Consider the following 13895-nt stretch of genomic DNA (forward strand, 5'->3'; position numbering starts at 1 on the left):
TTAGGATTGCCTTGGCTGTTAGAGAACACAGGTCCTCTATTCATGCAAAAACCAAAAAATTTGTGTGACTTACTCTATTGAGATATTTGCTTTATTGCAGTGGCCTGGAACTGAACTTCCAATATCTCTGAGATATGCCTGTATTTAGAGGAATGGGCAGGTTACTAGCATTCAAGCACCCCGGCAAAAAAACCATCATTTTTCTAGAGTATTGCTGAGAAATGAGTTCAGGGTTATACTCCATAACAATTGCTTTCTGGAGAGTTATTCTATGTTGGCTGTGGAGCAGATGGTTACTCTGGCCATTGTTAAAGTGGAGGAAATGAAAAGATGAAGCATAACTGCCATTACACACTGACAACATGATTGTGAATGTAAAAAAATACAAAGAAATTTACAAACTATAAGAACTAGTAAGTGAATTCAGCCAGGTCACAGGATACAAGATCAGTTGTATTTTTATAAACTAGCAACAAACAATTATATAATATGAAATTTTTAAATAGTATTTATAATTTAACTGACACCATAAAATATCTAAGAATAAAATTAATAAACTATATGCAAGAGTTTTCCACAAACTATAGTCAAAATGAATATTGCTCAAATAAATCAAATATCTCAATAAATAGAAAAATATGTCATGTTCATAGAATAAAAGGCTCTAAACTGCTAGATTGTATTAGACTGTTCTCATACTGCTATTAAGAAATACCTCAGACTGGGTAATTTATAAAGAAAAGAGGTTTAATTAACTTACAGTGTTTTATGGCTGGTGAGGCCTCAGGAAACTCAAAAATCATGGCATGAGGGGAAGCAGGCATGTCTTACATGGTGGTAGGTGAGAGAAGAGAAAACTAAGGGGGAAGAGCAGCTTATAAAAGCATCAGATCTCATGAGAACTCACTCCTATCATGAGAACAGCATGAGGGAAACTGCCCCTATGATCCAATCACCTTTCTCCCTTGACACATGAGGATTACAATTTGAGATGAGATTTGGGTGGAGACACAAAGACCAACCATATCATAGATGTAAATTTTCTTCAAATAAAGTCCATGTAATCCCAGCAGATTTTTTGTTAAAGTATATAAGGACAATTCCAAAAGTTATATGAGAAGATAAAAGACACAGAGAGGCTACAACCTAACCTCTTAAAACAAACGTCTTATATTTTTGTAAGGAGAAAAGATATATGAAAGGAACAGAAGAGAGTGCAGAAATGGACCTCACGTACACAACCTCTTGATTTACACCAGAAGCACCAATGTAATTCAGAGGGAAAATACATATCTTCAAAATAAATGGTATTGGAGTCATGGGATAGTCATAAAAATTATAAATAAATAAATAAACCCTGTATGCTCCTTCACATTACACAGCAAAATTAAGTTGACTTAATTGTAGTAGTTAAAGGTATAATTTTAGCGTAAAACATAAGAGAATATCTTCATGGAATTAGATTGACAAAGATTTCTTATACAAGGCAACAAAATCCCTAGCTATGAAAAGAAAAAATAACCTGGTAAATTGTAATTTACCCAACTTATACATGTTGTCATCAAAAGATACCATTAAGAAAGTAAAAATGTAAGCATTAGACTGGGGAAAATACATGTTAGACAAAGAACTGCATACATAATATATATTAAACTTACAATATGAAAAAAGACCAAAAATGGCCAAAAGAGAATATCCCAATGGATAATAAACATATGAAAATATGCTTAATATAATTAATCAGGAATATATTAATTAAAAGCATAATATACTACTAAACACCCATCAAAATGGCTCAAAGATGTTTGGATAGCAAATAAACATATTAATAGATGTGCAACGCTATTAGTAGGAAACTGCAAAACAAAAATTACAGTGAGGTACCACTATACACCTGTGAAAATGGGTACAATTAAGATTGGCCATACCAAGTGTTGATAAGGATGTGGAAGAATTGAAACTCTTATACCACAAGTGGTGGAAAAATAAAATGTTACAAGTACTTTAGAATATCATTGGGCAGTTTCTAAGAACATTAAACATATATCTACATTATGACCCAGCTACTGTAATTCTAGGTATATAATGAAGAAAAATAAGTAAAACTGTTTGCGGTCAGTGGCAACATATACTCTGGATTACATGATTACACACACACTTATATACATTTGCTTGTACATATAATATCTCTGTATTTATATAAGGAACTCTTTTACTTCCCTGCATGGGTAGGGGACTGATTGGGAGACAAGATGAGAGAGGAAATATTTTTCCACTGAATATCACTTACCATATTTGAGTTGTGTACTACGTACATGTATTACCCATTTTAAAAATGAACCAATTTTTTTTTTAAACTCAATCAGGTCTACTCCAGCACACATATGGAGTCCTATTTTATTATGGTATATTGTTCTACTATTTTATTATTATTGCCATTTATCTGTTGCTGTTCATAATTTATAAATTAAAGTTTATTATATGTATGTATAGGAAAAAACTATATATAAGGCTTAGGACTATTTATGGTTTCAAGTACCAACTGGAGGTCTTAGAATGTATTTCCTGAAACTATGGGAGGACTACTATAATTCATAACAAAAAAGCCAGTTAGTGGTAAAATACAACAATAGCATTATATCATTAACTTGCTGAGAAGCAAGGTTGAGTAAACTTGGAATGAATATATTAGATTGTATGATGTAATCACCATACATTTAGTTGCACATCTTCTATGCTTCTTCCCACAAGTATTTTTTGCAAGGTTCTCCTCCACCTGTTTCTTCATCAAAGTTTAATTTCTTTTTGTTTAAGAGCCCAAGTTATCATTTTTTGCTTTCTTTCTTTTTGTTTTTTTATATTTGTTTGTAATGTCTATCTCTTCAATACAAACAACCAGAAGTATCACGATATGATACATATTTTTTAGACTAGACAATCTCAGGGATACAGCAGAATACAATTTATAACCATGACTAAAATTATCCTCAGAAAACAAAAGATATTAACATTGCCTTAAGCCACAGCTATTTGTGTTAATTTATCACAAATTACCCTTGCATATTGCACTTGCAAGAAATAAATGAATTATTTTCATTTGTTCAATATATTTATGACTGTACTGAATACTGTGGGCAATTTCAACACAACACTAAGTATTTGTGTATCTAAACATAGAAAAGGTACGGTAAAAATATGGTATTATAATCTTACCACTTTCATGTATGTGGTCTGTCTTTCACCAAAATGGCATTTGGCATATGACTGGACCTATGTTGAGACTATAGATAGCAGCTAGAAAAGTCAGAAGTTTGATTCTGGAATATTGAATTTCCTATTAGAAATGCAAATGGATTGAGTGGAAGTTGAATGGAGATGAAATACAGGTTTAGATTTGAAGGAAAATATCTCTGCTGGTGCTACAAATTTGGGAATCATCAATATATAGAAAGTAGGTTATGTTATGTTAAAGCTATGATACAGGATGAAATCACTAAGAGAATAAGAGTAGGTAGAAAACAGTAGGTCCAAGTACTGCACCCTGAAATGTTAAAACACTGAGAGGCAGTAGACATAAAGAGGAGATTGATAAGAAAAGGCAAAAAGAATATGAATAAAGCCCAGGGAGTTTAGTGTCCCAGAAGCCAAATGGAGAAAATATTTCAAGGAAGAGAGAAGAGTCAACTGTGTCAAATGCTTCTGATAAGCAAGAAAAATGAGGAGCTGGCTATTAGATTTTGCAGTGTGGAAGATACTCATGATAACACTTTAGGTGGAGTAGTTTGAAAATCTGATTCAGGTGGTTTTAAGAGAGAATGAGAAAGAAAAATTGGAGACATCAAGTTTATATAAACTATTCCAAGATAATGACACGAGTATATAATGATAATTTCAATCTCAGATAACAAATTCTTGTTCACAAGAAATAGGCCTTTCCTAATATTCCCTATAATTTAACATAGTATTATGTTGAATTAATACACAAAGTTTATTGAAGCATTGTGTGCAATAGTAAAACATTGAATAAACTTGGCTAACAAGTAATTATTGGTCAAATAAAACATGGTTTGCTGAGTGTGGTGTGTATAGTATGGAGTACTACAAAGCTGTTGGAGAAAAATGGTAAATCCTACATGTTTTGACATTGAAATATCTCCAAGATATTTTTGGTGAACAAAGCTCATGATATAGCATCTATAATACAATTCTTATAGTGTGTGTCTGCGTGTGGTTTAATTACTTAGTTGAACTTGACAGACTGCAGTCATGAAAAAATTATTTTGGTCAATGCTACTATACTACTGAAGTATCAGAATAGTCTGATTTGGGGGTGTTAAAATATTCAGTGTGATCCAAGTCAGAACTTTCATCTCACACCAAATTAAAAGTTGCTCCTGTTCCTCAGCACTCAGCTGCTCAGGGAGGCATGTTCTGCCTTTTCTATTTTTCTCTCTCTCTCTGCCCCACAGCTAGCTGCTGCTTTGACTCCTCCAGCACGGGCATGGAATGGAAAGAAACTCACAAAATCACCCTGGCTGATTCTGTTCTACTTTGGTATCAGTGTTCCAAATGCTGGCCTACTTCCAAATGCTGGCTCTTTTCCTCATAAAATGCTCACGTGGCTTCTTCAAAGACTTACCCATTGTGAATCACATATCGCTGTTCTTTGACATGAGCAAGCACTCACTAGTTGGCCTCTGTAACCCCCGACTTTAGCTTCTGCTCTGACACCCCTGCAGCTTCTCTCTTCTAGTTGACCTCTTTCTGGCAGGACATCATGTTAGGGAGTGTTAAACAAGCCAATGTGGTCATACACAATATTTAAGTTCTTTTTGGTAAACAATGGGTGCATCTCCCAAAGAACTGTGAGAACTATCTCTGCTCTGTCCTGCTCTGCTATATCTACCTCTATCTTACTGTACCCTTGCTGTCAGGTTTTACTGAAAATAAGTCACAGAAAAATTACACTAAACAGATATTTATTAAGCAAATATTCAGAAGCAAGCAACACAAAATAGTTCTTACAAGGTTCTCTGAAAGTTCAATGACGGTCTAGCTCTCTGAACTTTTAAGTGCTCCTAAAAGCATCTTCCTAAAAAGGTGTATTCATGGCAGACAAACTAACATTAAGAAGTAGTTTTCTGTCAATTGTAGAGTGGGCATAAGAGAACTAGAAGCCTTCTTAAACCAATGGTTGGACACAGAACTATTTAGGAATAAAGCCGTGAGAATGATCCCTAGAATAAATGAAGAGTTTCATTGACTATTTTATCTGAATTATTAAGGATGTTTCTAAAATATTTTAGCCAATAAATACACCTTGGTTATCTCTCGAAAGCCTCCTGTACTAGTGGATCTCACAGAACCTGGAGAAACATATCCTAAGAGAGAAAAAGACATTCGTTGTCAGAGCCACCTGGTGGCCCCTGTGAAACAGCTGTTCTTTATCATGGCAGTGCTCTCAGCTTCAGGGACAAAAGGGTGTAGCATGTGGTGGGCTCTGATTGGCACCAGCTCTGCAAATGTGGTTATCATCAAGGAAGACAAACCCAACTTTTTCACTGACCACCACAAGTCTTTCAGAAAATTCAATGAGAAGGGACCACATCATCTGCCTGGAAAAGGGCACCACCTATAGACAGAAGATCGTGCTAGACTTCCTGCACCCGAGGAAATGGCACCCCTCTCCCCATTCTCTACTCTACTCTTTGGAGACCATCACTGCTGTGACCCAGCAGATGTCGAGCTGTGTGAGATCTGCATCATCAACACCCAGTGGTCCCTACACTTCCTGACCAGGCTGCAGGTATTCACCCACCCACCTGCCGGGCTCGTGCAGACCCACTCAGGTGCAGAGCCCCAGCAGGTGCCGGCTGCACAGAGGAAGGAGAGGCAGGAGCTGAGAAGCACTAGCAAGGCTCTGTTAGATGCTCAGTTTGAGAGCATCTGCCTCAGCTTCCACAAACTCCTTACTTCTTATCTCACCCCATGTGCTTCTCTGACCTGTACATGGCCTTGCTCAGTGGCCTTCTCTATGCATGTAGACTTCACCCACTATCTTCACTGCCCATCCCTGCAGTACCAGGCGCCTCGCAATGGCCAAAGTCTGCACCAACTTCATGAAGATGCCCTTCCCTGATGGCAATGGGGGAGCGGGAAGAATAACTACCCTAGGTTTACAAAGTGTAAACTAATGAATGGAAACAAAATGTCACTCAGTCATCCTAACTGGCTAGTGGTTTAAGATGACTCCAACCCAGCTCTCTTGCATAGTGTTGTGAGGAAAGTGTCTCTACCATGTCCTGAAAGCCCGGTCTTCCCCACAACAACTTTCTTGCTCTCTTCTTGCTATCAAAGCAGCTGCAATAAGCCTCTTTCCGTCAGACTTTCCCGGAGTGAGCCATGTGAGTCCACCCACTGGGATCCCTAAGTTCCAGGGTACATTGTTCAAATTCTGCCAAGAAATCTGAAAACTTCTGCTCTGGTTCCATGGCCTGCAGCTTAGCAACTATCCAGCCAGGAGGCTCATCAAGAACTAAGTTCTCCTTTGGCAAAAAAAAAAAAAAAAACACCTCTTGTTTCACTTAGGATTTTCTTGGAGCTCTCTGGGCTTGAGATGAGGGTGGGGCCTGGGAGCTATAGAAGGTGAGGTGGTGGGTGTTGGAAAGCAGGCCCCTCCTCTCTCCAAGGAATGAAAGGGGCAATGGCACAACCCTTCCTAATGAAAAGTAGGCGATTCTCTTGCTCCTGTGTACCCCAAATCCTCCAGATATGAATTGGGGAGCATTTATTGCATGTCCTGAAGATTTCCCAGAACTTTTCTTAGGCATATGAAATTACTGCTCCTATGGGTGTTAGAATTCAAAAAATATTCACATTTAAACTAAAACTCTCAATTAAAATTCAACAAATATATTTTGTGCTAATTTAATAAATACTTATTGGGTGCCTTCTTTATGGCAGTCACTGTTTTTGGCATAGAATGTGTTTAGGATACAGTCTTCAGTGTCCACTAGTTACCCCTAGGGAATGGGTGGTCGTTTCTTTTTTTTTTACCTTTTTCTCTCATACAGTTCTATACTGTGAGAATTTTTTAAACAAAATTCATTTTTTTAAGTTTATAAATTATTTTCAAAATGATAGGAAACCCTTCTGTATTCTTCTCTAAATACATGTTTATAATTTATTTACCCAATATAAAATTCAGTTACTGTATTCTGAAAATTCAGAATGCCAGTCATCTTTCCCTTTAGGTTTATGATATTCTGTGAGCATTGCTTACAAGCTTGAGAGATAAGTTAAAAAAAAAAAAAAAAAGAAAAAGAAAAAAAAATCACTGCTGTCCTAGTGATTTGCTCTATTTAGTAAGTGTAAATGCCCCTTTGTAAAGCAGTGATTAAACTTTAGAACTTAAAAGGTCAGATGTAGATTTATGCAAGATAAGACCACGTCTTACTTGCCAGCTCCTTTAAAAATGACATTTCTACCTACCTTGTCCTTCTTTGTGTCCCTAAAAAGATCTCTTCGGGATTTATAATAACCAATTAGAAACATATATCCCAGATCTCCTGAGAGTCTCACTCATCCAGAGCAATTAAATGTTCACTACATTCCCTGAAATAATTAATAAATAATTACTTAAATTTTGATAGTTGCAGGAAGTGGAAAAGAGAGTTCACATCAAATACTACATTGATATGCTCAACCAAATACTTATGCATTTGTTATATGTTTCTGTGTAACAAATTACTCCAAAACCCAAATAACTACTTTTTCCAAAACTTAAATAACTACTTTTATTTTCTCGTAGTTTTTATGAGTCAGGTATCTGGATATGGCTTACTGCGGTGCCTTTGTTTTGTGATCTCTCATAAGTTTAGAATAAAGATGTTGACTGAGAGAGAGTAATCTCAATGCTCAACCAGGGAAGGGTGTTGGGCTGTGCTTGCACTGCTGTAAAGAAATACCTGAGACTGGGTAATTTATTTAACAAAAGAGGTTGAATTAGCTTATGGTTCTGCAGGCTGCACAGGAAATATGGCGCTGGCATCTGCTGAGCTTCTAGTGAAGCCTCGGGAGCTTTCAGTCACGACAGAAGGTGAAGTGGGAACAGGCAGGTCACATGACAAAAGCAGGAGCAAGAGAGTAGTGGGCAGGTGCCACATGCTTTTAAATAACCAGATTTTGAGAGAATTTACTATTGCAAAGACAGCCCTAAGCCATGGAGGGTTCTACCCCCGTAACTCAAACACCTTACACCAGACTCCACCCCCAGCATTGGGGATTACAATTCTACATGAGATATGGGCAGAGACAAATACTCAAACAATATCAGGAAGGATCTGCTTCCAAGCTTAGTCATGTGGTTGCTGGCAGGTTCTCACTGACCACTGTCCAGATAAATCATTTCTGTGCCATGTAGGTCTCTTCATAGGCCTGTTTACAGCATGCAACTGGATTCCCTAAGTCCAAGAGAAAAGAGGGAGAGGTCCCTCAAAATGAAAGCCACAGTCTTTCCATAACCTAGTCTTGGAATTGATGTCCCATCACTTTATTGTAGTCTGTTAGAAGTGAGTCACTAAATGAGTCCACCTTAAAGGGGAGGAGATTACACAAATGTGTCAATACTAGGAGTCGGAGATCACTTGAGAACATTCTGTAGGTCTGCCTACAACATTTTTAACCTTTCTATTCTCTTCTCCTACCATCCCCACTCTCCCAAGAGTCCTACTCTTAGCCAATAACAGTATACCTCTCCTTCTTTTCTTCTTCCACCAGACTATAATTCCTTCTCCTTCCCATTGTAGAATTTCTCCTCAGTTTGAACACCCCTGTTTAAAGAAAGAAAAACCCATTAAGCAGAATGTAGACACTCCATTGTTTTTTTCGATACGTATCTTAAAGGATCTCAGTAGTATCAATAGAACTATGTAAACTTACTATAATGTTGTACTTAGAATTAATTATTTTATATAATGATATTGCAATTAGGTTTCATTATTATAACATACTTTTAATAGTTTCAGTAATCAAATGTATTAGGAAAGAAGCTGTGTTCAATGAAGTCTATATTATAATATTTATAACAAGACTTCTCTTAATGAATTGTGAGTCTCAAAAATTTTGTTTTTTTTAAAAGACAAATTTTATTCAAAATGTGTGTTTGTTTCCAAAGTCTTGTCTTAATATTTGAGTGCTCAGTACAAGTTCAATTACAGAGAAGAGGAAAACAAATCTTTTGACATTTTGGCCAAGAACAATGTTGGTTATTAAACTCAATCTTACCTTGGAAAAAGCTGCCTTCTCAGAAAAAGTTTTGTTATCTTTTCCTTTTCTGCAGAATCAGTGTCGAATAATGCTGTATAGCCTTGAGTGCTCAGTGAACAAATGATGCCTTTGAAGAGGTTTCATGGCTTAGTGGCTTTTTCTTTTCACTCTTGATACTGTGATTTTTGCTGTTGTTGTTTTTGGTACTAAGTTAAATTTAAACCCTTTCTGAGTTATCCAAAAATTCCAAAGGGAATAAACTTTATGTAATATCTTTGACGCAAGCTTTTAACTATTTTCAACTTTTCTCTCTAAGGTTTGGAGACAGATTCTTCCTGATCTCTGTAAGAAGAGAAATAATCTAATCAGTCCTCTAACCATCTACAACTTGACTTGATCGTTCTAGGATTGTCTTGTCCAGGAAGATGAAATCTCAAATAACTTTCATTGGTTGTTTAAGATCTTTACGAAAGTCCATTTTTCTGAGCATTAGACTACTCAGTCAGCCTTCGTGGAAGGACTCAGGACCATAGCTAGCTCAATCAGACTCATCAAATGACTATTTACTTTTCAAGACAGGGAACGCTGGCCTCACTCTGTCCACAATCCTATATTATTATGTCATTTTTTTTTTTCCGCCAGTACAAACAGGCTTTCACGATGAATGAACTACATTAAGCCAGACACCCAAAATCTCATATTTTGTCTTTGTTCTCTCCCTATCTCCAGACACTATTAAGACTCTATCGATGAAATAATATTCTTTAATTTGGTAAGCAATAATCTTTTACTTTTTCTTCCTTTATCAAAAATATAAGAATATACTCAATTTGCATTATTTACAAATGATGAGAGAACCATGTCAAGGAAAAGTAAGAAAAATGCCTCAAAAAAAGTACATAAAGTTCAGCAATAATATTTAATATTACCTGAGATGAAATATGAGATAATTTGGAAGTCAGGCAAGCAGAGAGTTGGAGGACTGAGAGCTAAAGCTATGTTGTGTGTGTGTGCTCCTTTCATCAGCTATGTAGGAAGAAAGTAACATAGACTTGTAGAGTTGATTTAAAGAGAGTGGCTGGACACGGTGGCTCACACCTGTAATCCTAGCACTTTGGGAGGCCGAGACAGGTGGATCATGAGGTCAGGAGTTTGGGACCCTGGCCAACATGGTGAAACCTTGTCTCTACTAAAAATACAAAAAATTAGCTGGGTGCTGTGGTGGGCACCTGTAATCCCAGCTACTCAGGAGGTCGAGGCAGGAGAATCGCTTGAACCCAGGAGGCAGAGGTTGCAGTGAGCAGAGATCATGCCAGTGCACTGCAGCCTGGGTGACAGAGCAAGACTCCATCTCAAAAAAAAAAAAAAAAAAAGAGCTTCTGCACACATGCAAATTCCATGGTCTACAACGAGGGTGTTTGCTTTGCATTGAATGTGAACCTGAATGATAATAACTTCAGGAAATCTCACCAAAATGTTTGCTATCAGAAAGTTAAAAGCATGAAATGTACCACATTGGCCATATTTGTGTTTATAAAAATCAGTGTGGATACAATATACTGTCCCTTTAAGCATGGCTGTTGAGTACAAAATCCCTTTCCAGATATAGATATGCATTTTCATTGCTGCAGCATCTCTAACAACTCTGATGATCAATTATCTGTCTTCTTCAATTAGAAAAGAAAGATATCACCCCTGTCCTGTTTGCTAAAGTTGTCCTTGAACACCAAGCTACTGCTCTTCAGAGGTGGTCTTACCATCATTGGATACTTGCCACCTTAGTAACCAACACCCTATCCATTCAGCATCGTGGCATGTGTTTAAACCCAGTGAACTTCATTTATGTTCAAAATAGAAGAGCATTCAAAGTTCTTTTTATAAAATTCTTGGCCTTCCTTGACAAGAAAACAAAGCAATGATAGACTGAATCTCAGGTAACATGAAGTGAGGCTTCAGGAAGCAACATAAGCAGCAATTGAGTGGTCTCCTCTTCACATTACAGTAAGAAGTAAAAAGAAGTACTTTTAATATTCTTCCCTTTCATTTTTCTTGTTTTTTGAGGCAGAGTCTTGCTCTGTCGCCCAGTCTGGAGTGTAGTGGTGCCATCTCGGCTCACTGCAAGCTCCGCTTCCTGGGTTCCCGCCATTCTCCTGCCTCAGCCTCCTGAGTAGCTGGGACTACAGGTGCCCACCATCACGCCTGGCTAATTTTTTGTATTTTTAGTAGAGATGGGGTTTCACTGTATTAGCTAGGATGGTCTTCATCTCCTGACCTCATGATCTGCCCGCCTCGGCCTCCCAAAGTGCTGGGATTACAGGCGTGAGTCATCACGCCCAGCCCTATTCTTCCCTTTCTTTTTGTATTATTTTATTTTAATAGAAGACACACAAATAAGGTTATCTACTATTATTTGGTACTATAATATTTAAAGTCCGACTGTGCCATCAATTTGCCATTTTATGAAGTTAAGGAAGTTAAAACATATAACTTGGCAAGTGGGCTGCCAGCAGTCTAGCAACTACCTTTACATCAGCAGTATGAATGTATAGGAATCTTTGTTACAGAATTATGGTAATCTTATCTTTCTGTTTACCATTTTCATTTGGAATAACATAGATTTTTACCTTTTGATGCTAGTTCAGTTCCTAGAGGTGTCAAAACTATTTCCAATTCACACATCCATACCAAATGCAATTTCCACATTAAAATACCCATACCTTCATCTATCATAAGATTTAGAGAGATTAAATAAGTCAAAAGAATGCATGTGCATTTTTAAAAGTTGATTTTTAATCTGAAAAAGACTTACCTATTCTGATTTTAAACTAATTGGTTTTTATTTAATTTGTGCATAGTATACATAGACATTTTTAAAATGTCATAATAATGCAAAAACTATCCTTAATCCCAACATTCCTTTTATGGTACACATAGATATTTCCCATTAGTCTTTTCTGGATATATTTTAGAGAATTACTAAAATACTCACTTCTAAATGAAAATCCTAATGATGTTATTTTCTTGTCAAAGCTGTATCAGTGATCAATTTTCTATTGCTGCATAACAGATCACCCCAAAAATTAGTAGTTAAAAACAATGTATTTGCACATAGGCTCTTCATTTCAGTCTGGGCTCAAGTGTGTGATTCTTTAGCAGAAGTTTCCTGGGTTACCTATATAGCTTCAGTCAGGAGACAGAAAAGCTGATAGCTGGTAGTCCTGAATGACCTCATTCATATGTTGAGAGAATCAGCAGGAATAAGTGAGAATAGCTGGAATGACTCTTCACGTGAAGAAGGCAGCATCCTAGAAGGAAAAAACAAAAACTGCAAGGTTTTTGGTTTTGCTCAGAAGTCATGTGACCTCTTTCTAGGGAACCTGGGTCCAGATAGCTGGATTCCTCATTAGACACAAGAGGTGTCAGTCAGCTCTACTCGGCAAACAGCTGAGAATTGTGGGTGTACCTAAATTTTATTTATTTTTTTATTTTGGGGGGAATACCAAATTTGTTTGAAGGAATGGTACAAATCAAAGAACTTAAGTGTTTGTTTTGATACAATGTATCTTTGCTTTTGTTTAATTGTATCAATCAGTCAAAATCATCTTAGATTCAAGGGGTAGGAAAACATATTCTGTATCTTGATAGAGGAGATTTTCACAATTTGTGGCAGTTTTAAACCCATTACAGGTAGTGTCAACGATATTATATGTAAAATAAGATTAGAACTTCAGTTGAATATTAATAAAAGTGTGTTTTTAAAACTATTTCTTCTAAAAGGAAGAAGCTAACTTTAATATTATAATTTTATTGCTGGTAAAATATTCAACCCAAATGATAATTATTCATATTTTAATTTGCCTGCAGAATGTCTGATCAGGTGTTAAATACATAGATGTCAGAATATTCAGGATTTCTATTAAAAATTTAAGTAGAACACAACAGGTTTTTATTTTTAACTTTTACAGGGGTACAAATTTGGGTTTGTTACATAGGCAAACCTGTGTCATGGGGTTTGTTGTAAAGATTGTTTTATTACCCAGGTATTAAGCCTAGTACCCATTAGTTATTTTTCCTGATCCTCTTTTTTACAAAGTGTTTAAATAGAGTAAAAAATGACTATTGGCATAGATAACTTATTTTAGAATTTATGATAGTGACAGTGAAGCCGAAATCCGAAAAAGTGATACATGAGTATCTCCTTGAATAAGAAATATAATGCAAGAAGTTCAGGTAGCCCAAAGTTCTAAGGCTAAATGCTTGGACTAAAGGAAGTGGATGGAAGTGGAACAGAAAAAAGCAGTGGCTAGCATATGCCTACTCTCCTAAGAAACATGGTTACACTTCTGTGTCAGCAAGCACCCAGGTGCAAATTGGATTATTTTCCCTCAGATAAAGTAAACCCTTTCAGTATGTTATCTCTAGAAGCTATATCAAGTGATCCCAAGTTTTCAATTTCCTCCGACTCACCTTCCCTCAAAATAGAGTTCAATCTTAGGGTTAAATTCACTTTATTCTCTAGTATAAACCAACCTTCCTTTTTTCCTCTTATCTTATTTACTTATTGATTAATTAATTAATTTTATTTGCTTGTCTGCATTCCATTTTAGAAAGGAAATCCTAAAGCTTCA

General features: G+C 36.4%; 1 pseudogene; it reads right to left on the reverse strand.

The window, feature by feature from the left end:
• Positions 1-6380: 6380 nt before the first annotated feature.
• Positions 6381-13895, reverse strand: part of LOC140712650 (uncharacterized) — a 110310-nt pseudogene continuing 102795 nt past the window's right edge.

The sequence above is a fragment of the Chlorocebus sabaeus genome, chromosome 10 (assembly GCF_047675955.1).
Source record: "Chlorocebus sabaeus isolate Y175 chromosome 10, mChlSab1.0.hap1, whole genome shotgun sequence".
Classification (NCBI taxonomy): domain Eukaryota; kingdom Metazoa; phylum Chordata; class Mammalia; order Primates; family Cercopithecidae; genus Chlorocebus; species Chlorocebus sabaeus.